Below are 10,610 nucleotides of genomic sequence, written 5' to 3'. Positions count from 1 at the left end.
GTTCGTGCATGGCCACAGGAAGTATTTGATTTAATTTCATTGTTGTCCTTGAAATGTTGACGGCTTTGCGGTTATGTGACCAGTAAGTGAAGGCGTTAAGATCCAAATGTTATTGGTTGCATTAAGAGTGAACTGTGAAAAAGTCTAGGTAATTGATTTATCGTAAAGAAACATTGAGCATGCTTAGAGGTAGGGCATAATCGAAGAGCTTGTTGGCCACATAGCTGATTCACCCATGAAGACGTTGACCATTAATTTCAGGACAGATTTCAAGAAAAACATCAAAAGAATGAAGTCATCTAATGCGCCAATAGCAAGAAAAGAAATACAGCATTTTTAAACAAATTTAAACCGTATGTAGATACAACGTTCAATGCAGGAATAAGGGAACTGTAGACTTTTCTGATTTTCTATTAAAGAATTTAAATATACAATACTACAGATGGGAAGAAATGCCACAGCAGCGACGACAATATTATATTTAGAATAACCAAGAAAGCCCAACAAAATACCACGTATGATAGACGAAATTTCTACAGCGGGGTTACTGTGAACGATGTTCAGAACTTCTAAACTTGTTTTTGTTTACATCATACGTTGTGGTATTACTGCATGTGATGAAAACGGATTCTTTTTTCAGCTTAGGATTCACGCCAATAAGTCTGTCTCCGGACTGACCCAAAGAGAAGCCACAGGTAACAGTGAAGTCATGAGAACAACACAGAATAGGTGACCCGTTTTCTTTAAGGAAATAAAGATTCCTGTAGCGAAACCTTTGTTCTTCCATTGATTCCACAGACACATGTCGGCCCCTAACCCGCCGGTCACGCGTGAACTAGGGAGATTTATGTCAAAGCACGCGAGATTAATACTTAAAACTTGAAAGCTCTTCGTGTAAGTCTATCCTTATCTGGTAAAGCCCGGAACAAGTAAAAAACGTTGTTGAGGCGTCCATTCATAATCCCAAGCTGCCCACCAGGCTGACCACGTCGTCGGACCTGGGACATTTGCTGAGCGACTTAGCGATGGATCTTTCAGTGACTACTCGTCGCACTGGTTCAATTGTTAGAGCCTTGTTTAACGGTTGCTTGTTTATTTTTCGATGATGCTCCCAGTGCTTTTTTTTTATCGGCTACCTTCCTTCTTCGTGAAGCATGTGTCCTAGCGTTAGCTATTCATTGGGGTTGGAACAATGCCATAAGCTATGCTCACTGGCATGGGACGCCGTCATGAGTTTGAAATTTCATCATTTCTCCTATACGTTACAAGTTTTAGTTATTATCTATAGATTATTTTTGACATATTTCTTTTGGAACTGGTGTGATAGGTTGTTTTGGTAATGGTCCTTGCGATTGGCGATTGTCAACATAAAGAGCCCCTTTATGGTTTATGAACGACGGCTTAACGCTTAAATCATTCGATCCAATCACTTTTGTATTCATTTTACAGATGTTCGTTTTCTCTCTCCTGGTGAGTGTGATTGGAAATTTAGGATGAGCTGCAACTTTAACTTTAAGTTCGGTATATATTATTAAGGTGTTGACAAAAAAGTTTGATTACATATATAACTTTCTCGAATGAAAGATTTCGAGAGTTGTTCTCCTTCGGCTAAGGGGGTAGTAATTTAATACTATATTTACATGAACAGTTCCAGTGTGCCTATGGTGACGTATACTTAGTTACCTTACCAACCGACCTTCAACAACCTACACAACATTTACCTCCAGATTGCCATTGATATGTAACGCTATAGAAGCAAAGTGCTCCAAGGCCGTTTAAACCGAACGATAGCGAGACGTTCACACCACACCGGGTCAGCTAGTCTAGAAATCTTACTCTAAATCTTGCGGTGCCCTTTGCCCTTCAGCTTGTCATTTGCCCAGCTTGATTATTTCTACGAATGAAAACACTGAATTACATTAGCAGAACACCGACATGGGGGATGGCGTCGGTTGGGTTGGGTGGCTACACACGCGGGTGTCATCTTGTGTGCCGTGATGTCACGACGTTATGGTGGGGGCGAAGAATAATCAACCTCACCTGTACAAGTAATGATAGGTAGTGGTCTTGCCTTTATTGAAACCTGATTAAGTTTTGTTTACGTCGTTGTCGGCATTCTGTATTTCTTTGAAAACATGCGTAAATAATCCGAATTAATCCCAGCAGTCCGAATCCGAAGAGTATACTAGCAAACTATGAAGGCACAATGATATAATTCCCATATCCGATAATAATTTAACGTACCTTTTTGTGTTCTTGCTACACTACGTTCTACACTCATGCATTAGAAGATTTTATTCTATCAACAATGGCTATATGTTTACTGGCACAGCAAAGTATATATGAAGTGCAGGCGAAACCGTCAATTGGATACAGATTGGATCTACCTATTTCTGACACGGATAACACTTTAGAGTTTCCGTAACAGGAGATTTCACCTGGCTAAACATAAAGCGTGTCAGTTGACTTCAAGACTTGCATATAAGCAAGACGCTTAACAAATCTTACTTAAAGAAATCTCTGAAAAAGCAAAACTTTAATGAATTTGGCAACAAAGAGGCACATTGGCATCAGAAAAGGCCCCCAGAAAACGAAGTTCACATGACAGGGATACTTTAAAATATCTTGAAGGTTAGAGAGGAGGGAGGAATCCATCCGGTGATGTAAGTCTTCACCTAGCCCAAGACGAAGAAAACGGGAGTACTCCCAGTGAGGAACAAAGAAGTAATTCCCAAAATGTCGGGTTGGGAGAGCTCTCTTTCTTTGTAATGTTACGACACTTGACCATGGTTTGGGTTCTGACGTCATATCCAATCACACTGGCAAGGCTCTTTCATCACCCATCCGTTATTTACATAGAACGGGCGCTTGAAGCGTGCCGTACCAAACTTTCCATGAGGCTTCTAGAGTCTAGACACCTCTACAATGTCCTGCATGCCTCCAGGCTCTTGTGTAACCGTCATCTTTGGTGTAGCCTGTAATATATCGTCATTGAGACATCTCGATTTTTAACTACAGCATTTTATAGATTATGTATAATATAGAAATGTATATGATTAGAAGTGAACCCTCAGTTTACCCGAGAACCTAAAGTGAGAGCTCTCGATTTTATGTTATGAACTAATACTACTGATGCATTGCTTTCAAATGGCTTAACCATGGAATGGATTAACGCCTGATCATTAAAACGAAAAAAAAAAAAAAAAGAAAGAAAAGGAAAAAAAAGAAGAGATTTACACTAAAGCGCAGTGTTATCTTCCAATGTGCTAAGTCGCTCCTAAGCCGCAAGCAGAGGTCATGAAGAAAGGGTCAACAGTCAGCGTTAGATCAAGTCTTAGTCAGCTGTGTCCATAGGTCCTTGTGCCTCACGCTCCCAGACGAAACCATTACAGTAGTGTCAACATGGGAAAAGAAAGAACTATCTCCACACAACTTCTCTCTAGGGTCTTTTTTCTGTTCAATCATATCGTTATAAAAACACGACATGTGAACTCTGAATCAGACATGGCATAATATTATGCTTATGTCACGGAACATCACATGAAACTGAGGTCGATCAGTAAACAAAACAGGACGCGTGAAGTAAATATGGCGGTTTCATCCGAACAAATGTTTGAGACTCCTGTTACGTTTTGTTTCTGAATTGCGCCCCTTTTCGGTTAATAATGTTAATAAATAGGTGAAAAGTAGAAAAACAAAGATGGATGGTTATAGGATGTGGGGGCCATAACAGTACGAAATAAACTTAAAAAGAAATTTTAAAATTAGTGTTCACCAGATGTCATTATCATTTTAATTTTACTGTCTGCGTTGCCACTTCTTCTTTGTATACCACATTACTCATATTAATTGGTAAAGGGTATACTTCTGATACACCAACATACCAGTCTTCGTTAAAAACTACCTATAAAAAGTAACACTCCTTCCACTATATCTAAATCTTAAACCTCCTTAAATAAACTGAGGCACTTATCATCAGTGTTATGGCACATTTGGAACCAGGAATGGACTTTTGAGGACATAGTTAGTCTGAGTTCGTTTACTGTGAAAGGTCCAGGCCTAACTGTAATTTAAAAGGGACTTAGTCTGCGTAACGGTAGCCTGCTAACGCAGTGTTCGTGACGAGTTGGGCTTGTTGGGGTAGCCTCACCGCTTTGTGTTATTTGCTATATAAAGCCGACAAACTTGGCCACAGCTAATTAAAGTTCGTAACAAAAATATCGAATGCAAACTAAATAACGTATAAAGGTTATGCCAACGGCATCATGTTTTGATTTTCTTCAATATATATATATATATATATATATATATTATATATATATATATATATATATATATATATATATATATATACACACACATACATCATCATTAGGTTTATCTTGGATAAATATACTTCAATATACATAAGACGATCTGTGTAGTTCAGCATTGATATATACCATCACATAAACATAGGTAAACTTACACTTCATACTATGCAGTATGAGACAAGCAGCTAGAGATAATACCACAATATAATACACATGAGCAACTAGATAATACACGGTAACTCATCCCTTCATTCATTAATAGTATATATATATATATATATATATATATATATATATATATATATATATATATATATATATATACATCATGATTAGGTTTATCTTGGATAAATATACTTCAATATACATAAGACGATCTGTGTAGTTCATCATTGATATATACCATCACATAAACATAGGTAAACTTACACTTCATACTATGCAGTATGAGACAAGCAGCTAGAGATAATACCACAATATAATACACATGAGCAACTAGATAATACACGGTAACTCATCCCTTCATTCATTAATAGTTGTAGACATGTCTAAGGTGTCGTCTTTCTGGTTTGATATTTATATCATCTTACGGAATTTGATAAATACTGCAGGTTTTCGATCACAACCTATATTCATATGTAGGATATGCTGGTATCTAGATCTTGTACTTTGAATATACATATATGCAAACGGCATGTTGGCCTTCATTCTTTCGCTTCTACCATCATACATTGGTTACACCTTTGGTAAAGAAGTATATTTGGCAGACAAGCGCAAAGTTTCAAACACATTTTGTCAGCAGTAGTATATTTTTTTAACATATAATCGGGCACAATAATCAATAACCGACTTACCCTTCACAGTAGCTTGTCTGCGGTCCATGCTTATTTTCACGTGTAAACCTTGTCTTCCAGCAATCAACCAGAAGCTGCTACAATTCTTGGGTGACCAAAAGAAAGTGCTCTATATCAGTTATCGGTTATCCATTGGGGAAAGTTATTCTTTTTGCGGGTGTGACACGTACTCGTCGTCTGCAAACATCCAGCCCTTCGAGCGAACCCCATACACAATTCAAAGAAGCAGACGATCGAAATGCGAATTGTGAGACTTGACCTTTGCTTTTTTTAAGATACAACAGCAAATTGCACACCAACGAATTGTGGTTGAGCGTAATGACAGACGTAAAAAACCCGACTGCTGACAACGAAAGGATAGGACCTATCTATCTAAAACTTCACTGTATATCACTTCAGATTGCTACTACCTTATAGAGCCGAAATATGAAGACTGCTTCGAAGATGAGGTATCTGGCCTTCTGCAGCGTCCCAAAGAAGACCGCTCTTACTCAGGCCGCAGGGATCACGTGACTCTCACTGCTAAACTGCAGGTTGTCACAATATTTGCTCGTCTAGGCAGGTATTTGCTTTCGTTGGATGGAGCTATTAGGAGGAATTCCCGTAATTCATTTGGTATTTTGAGGAGCGAGAAAAGCGGTCAAAAAATTAAATTGTTAATGTCGCATTGGGAAGGGAATACAGAAATAAAAAAGTGGAAATTTCCGTTGGTGAAATTACAGACTGGTGTAGAGGTAGTGCTCGACGGTGATGATCTTTTTGCATGGGAAGCAATGTACTTTCTCCGACAGGCCGGTCCGGGTAGGTGCAAGCTTACCTGTGTTAGAGAACACAGCAGACCGACAACACCTGGACGTACACAAGGTACGGTTTGTCATCAACCCAGGATAACTCGCCGGCCAAAAAAAGAAATCAGTTTTCTCCTTCTTCGCTCTGACCCAGAAAAGAGTTAAGCGCCTAGCTAAGACACGACTTATCAGCCATTATCCAAGCAAATGACGATGAGGCAATCTCGTAACCCTCTCACGCCCAAAAAATGGTTAGCCTGCTCACAATTTCATTAGTTAGACCGCTGTGGGTCTTGCACTGAAGAAAGCCCGAAGCTGTTTGAAGGCTGTGGGAGGTGCCCAGCCATAAAAGGTGTGCAAATTGGTAAATTATGTACAGGTATACAAAAGGTCAATGACTAAATCGGCTGTTAGGGAAACGTAGATGCGAGGCAACACACAGAAGCGGCATTAAACAAACATACAGGGTTTCCGTCACAGATGATTTTGTCTCAGTTATTATAGAATGTAATAAAATGCCACATCGTGAAGTGTTTCGATTTGGCATTTTATTAAGTTACATAAACATTTTATATATACATATATATAGAGGCCTCCATGTTTTTCCTCAAACAACCCGTCACCACAGTGACGGAAATGAACATATTCATAAACCCGAATTAAATCATAGGGTAAAAAGCTTCAAAGGAAATGTCAGTGCTTTACTTATCGTAAATACTGTTCACCAGCCCAAGCTCAAGGTATTTCTACCATTGTTACTTACATTGTTATTGTTACTGCCATTGTCATAGAACTGGCATGTTTTTTAAATAGTAATAGTAGTTCACTATGAGGCTAAATGTACATGTACATAATCGCTCAACGAACAGCTGTTGCCTTGTAAACAATTCTTTTGATGACCAAATATAGGTCGAAATATTGTTGTTTGCCAACGATGCACTTAAGTTCTTTCTCGGAGTGACTTGCATACTTTACCACTCCATAAACGTATTACAAATTCAATCATTAATGAATTATTGTTCTTATATTCTTAATTAGTAATTATGTTAATCCAATTTACCTTTACATTTTAATAGGAAAAACGGTATACAGATATAATTCATCACTGCCTAATAAAAAGGCAGTCAAAGGCGTATTCGTTTCTCGAAATTGATTATAACAAATTAGCATTTTCAAAAATACGAGTAACATCAATCCAACCAAAACACTTTTCCGAGGAGATCATGCGAATGTAAAAGAGAACCAGTCATTTGTTTCAGAAATTAGAAAATGAACATTCAAAAATGCCGTTTTCTTACAGATTTTTGCATAATATTATTATGCAAATTATGGGATTATGATGCTGGAGGAAGGATATGGGGGCGTGGCAGCACAATGGCCCAGGATAGAACGTTTGCCTCGAAGTCGGTAGACCGGGGTCGGGTCACCCATGCCATAAACCCATGCCATAAAAATGGTCTTTGTTGCTGCCTCGCAGCACTAAAAGGTTAGAGCAAGGAAACCGGGCTGGAGGGCCCGGTGTCAGTATAATATGAAATGGTGGGATGTCTTCAGCATTATACTTCTCTGATGGCAGCCGCTTTTAATAATACAATGACCAAGGAGCCTCTCACCAATGCAACCGCTGTATGTTCAGGTCCAGCCCTGGCTCTGTATGGCTGTGATTACGTATACATTCACAGCCCTGTCTTGCTCCATAAGCTTTCCTTGAACAACTCTGTACTTCCCTTGCTGGCTTTAATATACTACTGCAGGGCACCAAGTAAAGTATCTGTCCATAGTCACAGTCGTCTCAGCTATCAGTCCCAGGTAGGTGTTCTCTTGTTATCACTAGTAAACCAACCCAAGCATGAAACTATAGTGGAATCTCGATAAATTCCAACTCCAACCGCCATGTTTGAAAGCATACTCCTCACATATACACATCTGTAATATAGAGTTGCCTTAACATGTGATTATCTTAATGTAAATCGTAGTGAAACTCCTTCACATTATCCACAAATGCGACGTAGGTGGCATCCTCACACATAAAATTATATGTTTAATTTTATACTAGTGGCTACCGCACTGATCAGGCTCGTTAAAATGTTCCAAAATTGCCATGCAATAGAGTACCACATTTCATTCATATACACTGTATTTTTTTCACCATAAACATTAGTGTCATAAATAGTAAATTTGTAATCCCTTAAATATATTGTACGAGTTTGCATATGACAAGGCATAACCTTGATAAGGTCATCTTACTTCGTAACCCGGATACGAACAAACTGCCAAGTCTGCAAGGATATTCCGTTATCCAAGTATAGACACCATTTTGGGAAGATGTTGGCAGAGGTTCTATACTGTCATCTGCAAAAACAATAATTGTCCTACAATAGAAAAACGTTGTCACAAGCATCAGAAGTCACGTCTGCCACACGAATGGCACGATGTCGTCTGGACTATCCTTGTGCATTCTTTATCTGGTAATCTTTTAAGTGCAGGCGGGGGGATTAAGATAAAGGTGAGAAAATACAGCTCGTCTGAATGAAAGATACGTCCCATAACTTGATGTACAATTATAGGCCTACACGGTAAATTACTTTACACCCTCGTACATTTACATGGATGTGTAATTTGTTTTCCAGTTTTAGTATATTTAAATTACCGGTACAACATGAAATCATTATCCATTTAATTTACGATCAACCTTCTCTTCATTCGGTTCGAGAAAAGTCAAGGGACATGGTAATGAAATGAAACCTTTAGATGTATATATCTGCTAGGGGTTCTTGAAAACAGTTTATATCTGAAAGCTGCATAAACAGGAAATGTTTTATAATGTGGTGCTTCAGACTTGATTTGTACGTGCCGGTTGATATAAACACTGCAGGGAATCGGCTTGACAAGACGCGGTGTAGCATGACGTACAAATTTGTTCAGCTTAATATACACACCATGGCCTTAGCGAGTGGCCCAAAGGTACAAAAGCGAAGACTTTCCGCCGCGAACTATCGAAGGGCCTTGATGAAAACACTGGCGGTTTGTTTTATCACTGGCCTTGAAACAAGTTATTTAATTTAATTGCTTGATCAAACTGACATTTCAAGGTCGAAGGAAACATTAGAAGTACTCTGTCAGGGCAGCTGCAAACCTGGCCAAAGTAGATGATTGTCACGTTTGCAAATTGGTTGAAAGTGTGTTGGGGAAACACTGAGGTGTTTGAATGCATAGTGGCAATGGCTAAAACAAATTCTTCAGTTAGCGAAACAAAAGGATACGTCCCTACATACATCTATCCATTCCTAACTCTATACTCTCTATAATATATCTACTCTCCATATTATCGCAATATGCAAACAATTTACAGTTCCACAAGCGCATTGCAATGTTCTGAAGCATCCTATATCTTGACCTTATAGCTCACGAGTTCTTCGGAAATCGAAGTTTTGCGTCAGTCAAGACAGAGTTGTATCACCAAGCCAGAGATTCTGTTCATTTCTGTTTTTATGTTTCTCTCTCTCTCTAAGCTGAAGACAGTAAGGGGGCGGGTGTAAATCCAACCACTTTCCCATATTTTCAACATCCATTGCTGAAACCTTAGAACATCGCCAAATCATTACCGTATATGTATACATAAATATGTATAAATAAATAGTATATATAGGCACGAACAACATCTGAAACACAAGCAAGATATATATATATATATATATATATATATATATATATATATATATATATATATATATATATTACTATATAAAGCGATGACCATACAAGATCATGCCATGTTAAGGCGGTAACTCGCATAATGATCCTTAATTGGGAATTAACAGCATGCAAGTTACTGTATACTAATATACATGTATATAGGCTTAAAATCGGACCATAAAGAGCTATATGGTACATGTTGGGTACATGTTGAGAGTGTATATGTCAACTGCGTTTGTGTTGCAATTCAATACGCCAGTCCTACAAAGTCTTATCTATATTTAAAGTTACTTCATGGTTCTTGACATACAGCACTCAAGATGTGACAAATGGAATTGTGATCCAGATAAAAGGTGTTTCCAGCTGTAAACGGATGGGCTTATACGATGACGGAAGTAATTCTGGTGGGATGAAACCCAGCTACTACCGACCGTCCGCAGGTTGCTGACATGTTTTCCCATGTACGACCGGAGAGGAAGTCAAATGAATTGGACTTGAACTCACAGCGCGATCAAATTAGTGAGAGACTCCCGAATCATTGTGCTTCGCTATGGCACGCAATAGCTTGCCCACCGATGATATTCTCCAATCGCATAGAACAAGAACCATGTTGGAACACTAGTTACCTGAATGCTAGTATACGTCGGACAATGCCTTAAGAGGTTTGTCTAAAAATAAAGGCAGAACACAGGGCCCAATTTCACACAGCAGCGTATGATATTTTTGGACGTCACTATTGCCGCACCAGTGTCCTATATCTGGGATTAACGCACATGTTTTGTGAATGTTTTTGCACATGTAACATTTTTGTGAAGCTGGGCCCTGGTGTCTACAGTTATTGCTGAGTAAAGTGGTAAGTATAAACGGAAACTGGCTGCAGGAGAATCTATGCTGGAATTAAGTTATGCTTTTAAAGTTGATCCTGGTCCCCATCGTTTCAAAATCATCGTATTAACATT

This window comes from Liolophura sinensis, chromosome 7 (assembly GCF_032854445.1).
Source record: "Liolophura sinensis isolate JHLJ2023 chromosome 7, CUHK_Ljap_v2, whole genome shotgun sequence".
Taxonomy (NCBI): Eukaryota; Metazoa; Mollusca; class Polyplacophora; order Chitonida; family Chitonidae; genus Liolophura; species Liolophura sinensis.
Note: the sequence above shows the minus strand (reverse complement) of the source record.